Source organism: Mustela lutreola, chromosome 12 (assembly GCF_030435805.1).
Source record: "Mustela lutreola isolate mMusLut2 chromosome 12, mMusLut2.pri, whole genome shotgun sequence".
Lineage (NCBI taxonomy): Eukaryota > Metazoa > Chordata > Mammalia > Carnivora > Mustelidae > Mustela > Mustela lutreola.
The window spans coordinates 93,613,345-93,625,691 of NC_081301.1; the positions used below are offsets into that span (position 1 = coordinate 93,613,345).

The 12,347-nt window shown below is 41.5% G+C and overlaps 1 protein-coding gene and 1 long non-coding RNA gene across 4 annotated transcripts in view; one reads left to right on the forward strand and one right to left on the reverse strand.

Moving 5' to 3' along the window:
* RFX3 (regulatory factor X3) overlaps positions 1-12,347 on the reverse strand; it is a 444,526-nt gene that overhangs the window by 314,044 nt on the left and 118,135 nt on the right. The window lies entirely within an intron of this gene.
* Positions 127-5,551, forward strand: LOC131812870 (uncharacterized). Its single transcript, XR_009346524.1, has 3 exons — positions 127-168; positions 487-592; positions 5,106-5,551. It is a non-coding gene; the product is annotated as an uncharacterized LOC131812870 (long non-coding RNA).

Here is a 12,347-nt window from a genome sequence, read left to right on the forward strand (position 1 = left end):
CACTCTTTGGGGGCCCCGTCATATCATACTCTGAGCTGTCTACTCTGCCAACACATACTATACCCTGATCAGTCTAAACACTGGTATCCTAGAGACCTGAGAATGTTAATTCATCCCCATTTTACACAGCACCAAGGGGTGGCACGGGGCACTGTCAGCCTAAGCCAAGTAAGGAAATGTATGAAGCGGAAGTAATTTTACTGACCTCGAGATGAATTTCTGCCCTCAAACCCTTACTGGAGTTATACATTTTATATTGGAAACCAAAGAACACTATAAAATCCCCCTTTAAAACAGACATTTCACAAAGGGAGTATATCAATAATGGGAGCATTGAGAACATACTGTATTGATTCTTACAAAAGTCAGCTTTGGGTAATGGTTGTGTCTACCCTAAATTTGGGATGTTAAAACATCTCAAATCTGTGATGTTCATGCAGTGTTTCTTTTTATGCTTTTCATCTTTGTTCTTTCCATGAAATATAGGTGCCATTATCCCTTACATAATGAAGAAAACACAGCCTGCCCCTTTTGGCTCTCATCCAGAAAGACAGGCTTTCTACTCCTTCCCCATCCTGTCAGGCCATAAATGGTGAGTCCTACCATCTCTTTCTCATGAATTACTAACACTATGTATTTAGAGAAAACTTTAAGAACGTTAGATCTGAGAACTGATTGGTGACAGCACCATCTTGCTTAAAATATTTGAAAACTCCCTTCTTCCTCTTGAATTCATTTCCTTACCAATATTTGTTGACCCTATTTACCAGGCACTAGGCCAGAAACTGTGATGAATACAAAGAAATCATTTCTTCCCTGAATGACTCTTAATGATCTCTTAGAAAGGCAAGGTACACACGAGGTAAGGGAACGTTCCCCTGGACCGTGGGCCAAATCTGACTCTCAGCCTGCAAGCTAAGAAAGGTTATTTGTATTTTTAAGGGATTGTAAAAAGCAAAACAAAACAAAAACAAAGAAGAATATGTGATAGTCTGTAAGTGGCCGATGGCGCCCAAGATATTTACCATCTGGCCCTTTCCAGAAAGAGTTTGCTGACCCCTGCTCTCGGCAGTTCTGGAAGTCACTAATAGGATACAGCCCTTCTCCAAAAGCAAATACTGGAGAATATTCTCATGGTCCCCATGTACACACCCATTGCCCAGCCTCCTCTCTGGTGTGTTTCCAAGGGTCACATATGTTTCTTTATATCTTGAGAGAGAATTTCAGTCTGTCTCAGCTCTGTCTCCTAGTGCCGACTTGTGCGGAAGGGCGACTGCCGCAGAACGGGAATAGCAACCTTGATCAGTAGTTGTGTCTCAAGTACAGAAATGAGGTGAAGGCATGCTTTTCGAGGCTTGGGGAGGGGGGAGAGAAACCCTCATCATGACCCCCTCAAGACCCCAAGAAGCAAGAGCCCAAAGTCTTGGAGCTCTTAACCATCAGCCATCGGTGGCCAGATCGACCACCTTCTAGGCACTGGGTTTCTGTGCACGCCCTCCAGCACAGACCCAGAATTTCTGCTCTCTTGCCTTCTAGTGTGATTCTCACCTCAAAAGTGGGAAGGCTTCTATACACACCAGAGATCCTATATTCATCCAAACCTAGTGCTTCAGGAAATTGGCTTGCAGAGGGTTTTAAATTCTAATCCATTTTCAATGCTTAAAAATCAGAAGATTTCATGAAGATCTGCCAGAGCTCTAACACGCAGCTCTCAGTCACGACGGCAGCCATGAAGAAGCCATGGGCTCTCCGAACGCCCTCCTATCACTGCTTCAGGACCTTTGAGCCTGCCTCACTGTGTTTCCTGATCCCTTGGGTCCCTTGTGGATGTTTGTATTCCTAACTCCTGCTTTAAGTCCTCAAGAATGCCAAAAGCTCTACTCCGCACCCATAGGGATGGCTACTGTCAAAAACCAACCAACCAAACAAAAAGTAAAGAACAGGTCTTGGTGAGGATGAGGAGGAAATGGAACACTTGGGGGCCACTGGCGGGCACATCAAGGTGGCACAGTCACTCTGGAATACAGGATGGCGGTTCCTCGCAGCTGGGTAGGCGCCTAAAAGAATTGAAGTAGGACTTCAGCCAATATTTGTAGGATCATATCCCTAACAGCTCCTTCATGGTGGGTAGAAGGTGGGAGCAACCCAAGTGTCCACTGACAGATGAACGGATAAACAAAGCGGAGTGTAATATATACATACAAGGGAATATTATTCAGCCTTCAAAGGGAAGGAAATTCTGGCACATTCTATGAACCAAGAGGACACGATACTGAGTGAAATAAGGCAGTCACACACAAAAAACCCCACAAATAGCCACCCATAAGGATGGCTACTGTTAAAAACCAAACAATTCCCCTTATGTGAAGTGCGCAGAGTGGTCAAATTCATAGAGACAGAAAACAGAGTGGTGGATGCCAGGAGTTGGGGGGGAGGGATGTGTTGGGTTTATTGTTTAATGGATACGGAGTTTCAGTTTGGCAAGATGAAAAAAGTTTTCGTAGTGGACAGAGTTCGTAGGGGACAAAATTGCACAAAAATACCAATGTATCTAATACCACTGAACTTTATATCTAAAAATGGTCACGATGTTAAATTTTGTGTTATATATATTTTACGACAACTTTCAGAAGTGCAAAACATCCTCTCGGGATTTATATTTCTGTCTTGAAAAGCAACGGGTCTGCATCCAGACTATGCCAGTTACTGGCTATCTGGTACCAGACCACACATTCTCTTCAGTTAAAAATATCTAGTATTTACATTCCTGGATTGTTAGTGAGCATTAAACCAGTATCTATTACTCAGCCATCAGAAAGAATGAAATCTTACCAGTTGCAGTGACAGGGGTGGAACTAGAGGGTGTTCTGCAAAGGGAAATAAGTCAGTCAGAGAAAAACAAATATTGTATGATTTCCCTCATATGTGGAATTTAAAAAATAAAACAGATGAGCATGAGGGAAGGGAAGGGAAAATAAAATAAAAAGAAAATCGAGAGGGAAACAAACATAAAAGACTCGTAAGTGTAGGGAACAAACAGGGCTGCCGGAGGGGAGGAGAGCGAGGGGAAAGTGTAGCTGGGTGACGGGCGTTAGGAGGACATGTGATGGGATGAGCCCTGAGCGTTACGTGCAACTGATGAATCACTAAATACCACCCGTGAAACTACTACAAGAGTATACATTCACTAAATTGAATTTAAATGAAGCGTTTTTAAAAAAGAATTAAATGAGTATCGGTTGTGAAGTGAATTCTAAATAGTAAACCACGTTCCAGGTGGGGGGTGAGGTCACGTGACTGCTACCTGTCAGTGTGAAACTGGCACGGAGATGTCATCCTTTCCAGCCGGAATAAAGGAGGAGACTTTGAGGAAGGACATGGCATTGGAACTGAGTTTCAAGGAAGGGGCAGAATTTGAAAAGGTGCCAATACCCGGGCACGTTCGAAGGAGAGGAAGAGGCATATGTAAAGGGCCTGAAGTGTGCGAGTAGGTGGTGTATTTGAGCAAAGGATCAGGTTTGACAGGAAAGCAGAGAGGAAAATAAACAACATCAATGGTCATATGATGGGGCATCTTAAATGCTTGCCTAAGAAATTTGATTTTCGTTCAGTAGACAATGGGAAGCTATCATGAATTTTTTTTTAAAGATTTTATTGATTTATTTGACAGAGATCACAAGTAGGCAGAGAGGCAGGCGGAGAGAGAGGAGGAAGCAGGCTCTCTGCTCAGCAGGGAGCCCCACGGAGGGGGGGGTGGGCTCAATCCCAGGACCCTGAGATCATGACCTGAGCCTAGGCAGAGGCTTTAACCCACTGAGCCACCCAGGCACCCTAGCTATCATGAATTTAAGAAGGCGGCTCATTGGAGCTTTCCAAGTTCTAGTGCAGACTTAGAAATAGAGAGTATATTGAAATACAGATAGATTGACATGAGAGAGACCAGTTAAAATACTACAGAAATCTTCAAGCCATGAGTTATTTGGGGCAAGATGGTAGAAGAGGAAATTAAAACAAAAGGATACAGGAGCACCCGGGCGGCGTAGTCGATTAAGCATCTGACTCCTGATTTCGGCTCAGGTCATGATCTCAGCGTTTGTGAGCTCGAACCCCATGTTAGGCTCCATGCTGGGTGTGGAGGCTGCCTATCTTTCCCCTCTGCCCACTCCCCACCCCTGAAAAAAGAAAAGAAAAAAAACGTTTTAAAGAAGAGGATGCAAATCCTGACATCAGACTAGTAAGGAAGTTTTATGACTTGTTAGTACCTTATATTGATGGAAAACTCATAAGAAATGTGGACCTCTCTGATGTTTTCAAGAAGAGGACTAGAGGGTGCCTGGGTGGCTCAGTGGGTTAAGCCACTGCCTTCGGCTCAGGTCATGATCTCGGGGTCCTGGGATCGAGTCCCGCATCGGGCTCTCTGCTCAGCAGGGAGCCTGCTTCCTCCTCTCTCTCTCTCTGCCTGCCTCTCCATCTACTTGTGATTTCTCTCTGTCAAATAAATAAATAAAATCTTTAAAAAAAAAAAAAAAGAAGAAGAAGAGGACTAGATACCCAGTGTGCAGCTTGAGTCTGGTGTTCAAACCATGCCTCCTTCTGCCTTCTTGGGTAGATTGTCATCAAAATGTTCTCCAGACCCCTCAGGTTAAAGATGTCCATTGTTGAACTTAAAACCTACTTATGCCTCAGCTTTCTGATTCTTAAAGAAGTAACATTTGTGCTAACCCCCCCACCTTCTTAAACAAGCAAAATATACTCTTTGTTGAACATTTGGGGAAATCATCGAAGTGCAAAAAAACAAAACAAGGGGCACCTGGGTGGCTCAGTCAGTTAAGCATCGGATTCCTGATTTTGCTCAGGTCATGATCTCAGGGTCCTGGGATCAAGCCCTAGATTGGGCTCCATGCTCAGCATGGAGCCTGCTTAAGGACTCTCTCCCTCTGCTTTTCCCCCCTTCCCAGCTCCCTCCTGCCCCCCCAAACAAATAAATAAATCTTTAAAGCAAAACAAAACAAAACGTCATCTTCATCCTGCCCCCAAAAATATTTTTGACAAATATGTTTCTAGTCTTTTTATCTATGTGATTAACATTTTTTTTTTTTTTTAAGAGAGGGAAAACCAGGAGAGGGGCAGAGGGAGAAAGAGAACCGTAAGCAGGCTCCATGCCCAACAAGGAGCCAGGTGAGTGGTTCCATCTCACGACCCTGAGATCACGACCTGAGCGAAAATCAAGAGTCAGACGCTTAACAGACTGAGCCACCCAGGCGCCCCTTATACGATGAACTTTTTTAATAGAAGAAATTAACATTGAACTCTACATGGTATTTTTAACTCCTTTCATTCTGGTGACCCAGTATTACTACAAGAGAATACATCAAGCCCGTTTTCCCCCTAGCTACACAGTTAAACATTAATCAGGTAATCTGGAGTAAATCCAGCCCCCAATTCTGTTTTCTTTACTCTGTAATGGACATGCCCACTGCATTATCATAAAGCTGGGATACCCAAACCACTGCGTACTGGAATCACCAGGTGAGCTTTTTAATATCCCAAACAGCAGATCATGCCTCAGGATTTTGGGGGTGGTAACTAGACACCCGTCATTTCTAAGTGTCTCCATGTGATTCTAATTGGAGCAATGTGGAAGAGCCAGATTTCAAGGTTTAAATGGGACAACATCTAAAAGGTGGCTTGCGGGTAGAAGGCACTCAATAAATAGAACCTCTCTTATTTACCAAATGTCTACTGCACTGGCAAACTGTATTTGTTACATCCCTAACCACCCGTCAGATCGCTGTGATGTTTCATTATCCTAACTTCACAGAGCAGGAAACCCCCAATAATGAAGGAACTTGCTCACTGTCTGGAGCTCATAATTCAGGAGCTGCGATTCAAACCCAGGTCTGCCAGAGCGGAGCCTGTGTTGCCACGACATTGCATTAAGCTACAGAATCCACGCCCCCCCCCCTTTTTCCTTCCTGGCTTTCTTAATCCTACCTAAACCAGTTTATCATGCTTTTCAAACTGATTCGGTTGTATAAGAAGGAAAATTAAATCTCCCTTCTGTGGGGTTTCTAACCATATCTCTTTTAACGTTACTAATTTCCATTCTGAGCCAAAGAAAATAAGGGTTAATTTGACCGATAGACGAGTTAACTACGAACAGATTAGACACGGTTATACGTCTGCATCCCACTTGACGCCCTGTTCTTCTAAGTATCTTTTTTTTCCTTTTTAAAAATATTTTTTAAAGATTTTTATTTATTTATTTGACAGACAGAGATTACAAGTAGGCAGAGGAGATAGGCAGAGAGAGAGGAGGAAGCAGGCTCCCGGTCGAGAAGAAAGCCTGATATGGGGCTCGATCCAGGACCCTAGGACCGTGACCTGAGCCAAAGGCAGAGGCTTTAACCCATTGAGCCACCCAGGCACCCCCTAAGTATCTTTTAAATATGCAACATTTGCTAGAAGAGAATTTGTATGGACTTCAGGCAAACTAATCACCACCACTAGAGAATGAAGCACACATGTCTACACATTTCATGTATGTACATAATTGTTTTGAAACAGACAAAATTCCTGGCGACACCGTGATTATGACAAGGCCGGCTATCCTGATTCTGCTCAAAGGCGCTGTTGGAGGACGACTTCCATCTGTGGGTACTTAGGAATTGTGTCAATTTTTATCATGTAGTAAGACACAGTCAAATTATTTCCATAACTTTGGAAGTTACTCATTCCACATTTTCTTTATTATTTTTTTTGGCATGTGAGGCTATTTTATTGCTCTGACCAAATGTCTATGCCTTGATAGCAAAAACATTTGCTTTCTTCTCATCTTCCTAGATATTTTTGGAAGAACAAATTGACAACTCCCATGAATGATTCTGAGTTAGCCAGAGAGCATCTGCTGCAGGACGGCTCTTTCTCTTCTCAAGTTCACGGAGAACCTAAGCTCATCATTTTGACAGGAAAGTATTGCCTCATCTGAGGGGACAATGAAAGAATGCCACATTCAAAGTCCCGGCCACTCACACCCAAAAAATCCTAACATGTCAATGTTTCGTTGGTAGAAGCCAGCAGGTGCCATGTGTACTGATAAAGCCTGTCCACAAATAGGACTCCTGAATGACTCCCGGACGAATCTTAGATTCACTTACTTAATTTGGGTCTTGACATTTCTCTATAAAATTTTGATATCCAGGTGGGTTCTATTTTCAAAAAGTTAAAATGGTGGGGAGAGACAGCCACGATCACGGCATATTATAACACTTTTCACGTTAAAATTGGTAAAAGAAATCTTTTTCAAAGGAATTGTCACACCTCGTTAGTGAAGACACAGCGTTTATTTCTTCATTGTTCGTGGTGTTGATTTTCTTCACCCAATTTCCAGCATGCCTTCAGGGGCCAGTTTTTGCTACATGTTTACTTTATTGATGGATTTCTTTTTAAAGATGTATCTATCATTAAAGATCCTCGGGAATATGTTCAAGAAATGTTCAAATACTGGGCTAAATAAAATTACAATAGGCAACATAAGCCAGATTGAGAAGTATCTTGCCAAGCAATATTTCTCAGCAAGCCATTTGGAGGGACTTTTTTTTTTTTTTTAAAGTAGTTGATACCTTGATCAAAAATACAATTTCTGGTGCCTGGCTCAGTGGGTTAAAGCCTCTGCCTTCAGTCTAAGGTCATGATCTCAGGGTCCTGGGATCGAGCCCCACATTGGTCTCTCTGCTCAGCGGGGAACCTGCTTCCCCCTCTCTCTGCCTGCCTCTCTGCCTACTTGTGATCTCTGTTTGTCAAATAAGTAAATAAAATCTTTTAAAAAATGCCTATATTAAAAAAAAATACAATTTCTCCCTTCCCCCTTTTCTTCACATTAGTGTTCTTTATACTTATTAAGTCCTACACGGCTAACAATTCTAAACTATTCCTGGCACTTGTATGCAATCTCAAAGGAACTGAGAAGTTCTCAGTGACAGGATTTTTCTTTAGGAAATTCATTTGGAATTCTGTTCCCACCTTTGGGTTCCAAAACCAAAGTAAGGTGGGGAGGGGGAAGATTAATTCTCTTAGTGACAAACTCAGTACTTTTTTGAGTTTTCCCTGAGGAGACTGTGACTGCTGACAGCTCACCCAGCATTTGTGACCACCAGAAAAGAAACTCTCTACCGGCCATGAGGAGACCCACAGTGGGTGTTGGGGTCAGTGGAAATATATCTGGAGCCAGGGGCCAGGGAAGGCCTGTGAGGCAGTAGATTGAAACACTGAATCCTGAAGCAAAAAGGAGCAAAATGATGTGAAATGTGGAGGGGACGGAGAACTTTCTGGGCCAGGGGAAAAGCCTATAAAAAGGACGCTAAGGAAAGAGATCCCTATGTTTGAGGAATGGGCATGCCTGAGTGTGTCTGAAATGAAGTGGTAAAGAAAAGAGGGTCACAAGAAAGAATTAGAATGGATCAGATAGATCACGAGGGACCTTTAAGCAAGTAAAGGGTTCCAATTTTACTTTATTTATTGAGTAGAGTTTTAAGCAGAACAGTGGTACGATTTAACTTTAGTTTTAAAAAGATTACCCTAAGGATGCCTGGCTGACTCAGTGGGTTGAATGTCTGACTCTTGGTTTTGGCTGAGATCATGATCTCTGGGGTGTGGGGGCTAAGCCCCACGTCTGGCCGCACACTCAGCAGGGAGTCTGCATGAGATTCTCTACCTCCCCCCTCCCCATGCATGTGCTCCCTTTCCCTGCCCCCTCCCGTTTTCTCAAATAAACGAATAAATCTTTTTTAAAAATTAAAAGATTACCCTAGGGATGCCTGGCTTGCTCAGTCAATGGAGTGTGCAACTCTTGATCTCAGGATTGTGAGTTTAAGCCCCACATTGGGTGTAAACATTCTTAAAAAAAAATCTTTAAAAAATGATGCAACATGAAGGCTTAAGTGGGTAGGAGAGGAATCAATGAAACAAGATGGGATCGGGAGGGAGACAAACCATAAGTGACTCTTAATCTCACAAAACAAACTGAGGGTTGCTGGGGGAAGGGTGGTTGGGAGAAGGGGGGTGGGGTGATGGACATTGGGGAGGGTATGTGCTTTGGTGAGTGCTGTGAAGTGTGTAAACCTGGCGATTCACAGACCTGTACCCCTGGGGATAAAAATATATGTTTATAAAAAATAAAAAAATTTTAAAAAATGATAACAAATAAAAACAAATTAAAAAGAAGGTTTCCCTGGACCACTAGAATCTTAACTTAAATGATGGAAGATCAGTCAAGAAGCTGTTAAAAAAGAGAAATGATCAAAACTGGTTCAAGAAGAAAAAAATCACTAAGGCTAAAGATTGATAATTTATGAGGCACCAGGCACAGATGGCTGTAGAGATGTATTCTTTCTAACTACCAATAAATATATAATTATTTTTAGCCCATCGATTCTAAGCTGTAAAAAAACACAAAGTCCTCCTGAATAAAGCTAGAATAGCTTTAATAAAAAAACGGATGAAAGTAACAAAAAACCACATTTACACTTTCTACTTTTTGAAATGAAGCAACCCCTCTATTTTTTGAAATGGAGGTATCCAGGGAAAAACCATATGAGTCCATATGAAAGTCATTTGATAAAATTCACTAGTTATTGCAAAGAAAAATTCTAAATAAAACAGGAATAGCAGAAAGTTAGGTGGTGGGTTTTGGCAGCCAGAGGAGTAAGTAGTAAGGGCAGCTCTACCCACTGCCACAAAAGGACCAGTTTCTGTACCTGTTCTGAGGACACCCGCCCGTGGCAACAGGTGTGGACACCTTTAGCACCACTGGCATGTAACCTAAGACCAAGACTTACTGCTTACCTCTACTTCAAGGGCCACCCAAAGGAGCAGTCCTGCTCCACCAAATACCTCTTCTCTGAGGACCAGCCCCCCTGGCCTGGCCTGTCTATGGGGCAGTGGTCCCAGGGATGGGGCATTTTCTACCTAGTTTCCTTTTCCTTCTCCCTGGACACTGGAGATTTCAGGGACTTGGCTAGGCAGAGTTTCTCAACCTTGGCAGTAGGCAGAGTTTCTCAACCTTGGTATTGTGGAGCAGGTCAGTTTTTGTTGCAAGGAGCTGTCCGTTGATTGTAGAAAATGCGGCAGCATCCCCGGCTTTTACCCACTGGATGCTGATCACACATCACCCTCTCCATCTAGTTACAAGACCCCAAAATGTCTCTGGACATGGCTTAATGTCCCCTGGAGGACATAATTCTTGCAGTGGAGAACTGCTGGGCTGGAAGACAATGGTATGACTCTGTCACAATGTAGGGCTTTATAGGGTTGCCTCTATACCCATAAATTCTCTCTTGGGAGAGAAAAAGGGAAACTAGCTGTATTAGTCAGCTTGGGCTGACCAAACAAAATGCCATAAGTGGGGTGGCTTAAGCAACAGAAATTTATTTTCTCACACTTTTCGAGATTGAAGTCTGAGATCAGAGTGCCAGAAGAGTTGGGCTCTGGGGGATCTCTTTCTGGTTTGCAGACAGCTCGCTTCTGTGTCCTCATACGGCGGAGAGTACGAGCTTTGATATCTCTTCCTGTTCTCATAAAGGCCCTAGTTCTCCACCCCATCACCTCATTTCACCCCGATCACCTCCTTCGAGGCCCTATCTGCATGCACCTCGGAGGGAGTTAAGTCTTCCATGGGTGAATTTTGGCGTGATGTAATCCCGTCCACAGCAATACCTAAACAAGTTTTTTAAAATCTCTACCTAAACCCAACAACTACATTATATACAACAGACATATCTAAATTTAAATCAGTAACAAGACAGGGATTTCTGCTTATTATCACTATTCTTCAACACATTTTAAAGATGGATAAGGCTAGAAAGTAAAAGAACAGTTTAATGTGGGGAATGGAATGATAATACTATCCTCATTTCCAGTGGGTATGACTATATACTTAGAACATACAAGATATCCTGCTAAATATCTTTTAATACTAGTAATAGAATTTGTTAATGTGGCTGGCCGCATACAAAATTAATAGCTTTTCTTCCTCCCAATATTATGCAATTAGATGTTAAAGTAGGAGATAATTCATTCATAAGAACCATAAAAAAGATGAATTATCCAAAGTAAATTAAGAAGACAGGAATCGGATCTAAATGAACCAAATGATAACATTTTATTGAAGGACAAGATCTGACATTGGAGGGACAGCCTTTCCTCTATTAATATATGACATTTATTGCAGATCCAACCAGATTCACCACATAATATTTTTTCCAGTTGATCAAAATAAGTTTAAATTCATATGGAAAAAGAATGTGCAATAATTTTCCATTTTAAAAAATGACATCAAGGGTGGGCTTACTATATCAGATACTATAAATCTACTGTACTCAAAGCACTACATCATAGCATAATAATAGACAATAGTTAATTGGTACAAATGAATTCTAAAATGAACATAGTCAATGATAAAGCTGACATTTTGATTTCATAGCAAAAAAATTTTTTTTCTCTGTTCAATGATATTCGCCTTCCTGGTTAGTTATTTGAGGGAATATAAAAGTATCCCACAAGAGCTAAAGATAGAAGTATAAAAAAATTACAAGACAAAAATATCCAAAGAAAAATTAAGAGCTTTTTTTTAAACCTTGGAATGGAGAGAACGCAAGACAGTCAAGCCTTGAAAACATACGGAAAAAGTGGTAGATTTGGTTACATGAAATTAAGAGGTTTTTGCCCAAGAAAGAGCAGCTGCTGCCATTGTCCAGAAGGGAGGGAAGAGTAGTCACAATGCTGGTGGCAGTGGGGATTGAGAGACAAAGTTTTGACTCCCATGTTAAGGCAGGAGTAACAGGATTTCCAGATAGACTGGATGTGGGTTTGAAAGTGGGGAAAAAAGATCCAAGTTGTGTGAGATCATTTTTAAGAAAAGAAATACAAAATTACTCACACCAAATTAGATACAAAAGTGATTATTTCTTTAGAATGAGAAAAAAAAAAGCCACAACAAATTACAAATTTTAAAAAGCTGCCAAATACCATAAACATTACGAAATTAAAAAAAAAAAAGAAACCATACTATTTTTAATCAATCAACTGCTAGAAACATTTTGGCAGTAAACTCTTTGCTATCGCCTTTTCTATGAAAATGATTTTATTAGTTTATTTTGTAGAAAAAGAAAAGGAAAATAATTCAGTCTTTGCTGTAGCATAGTTGATCAACTCTTGTCTTTATTTTTGAGAACTGGATATATGAGACACCTGCCATCATATTCATATATATATGTGTGTGTGTGTGTGTGTGTGTGTGTACTTACTATCTGGAGTACAGCTTTAACCTTGTAGTCTACATTAAAAAATTC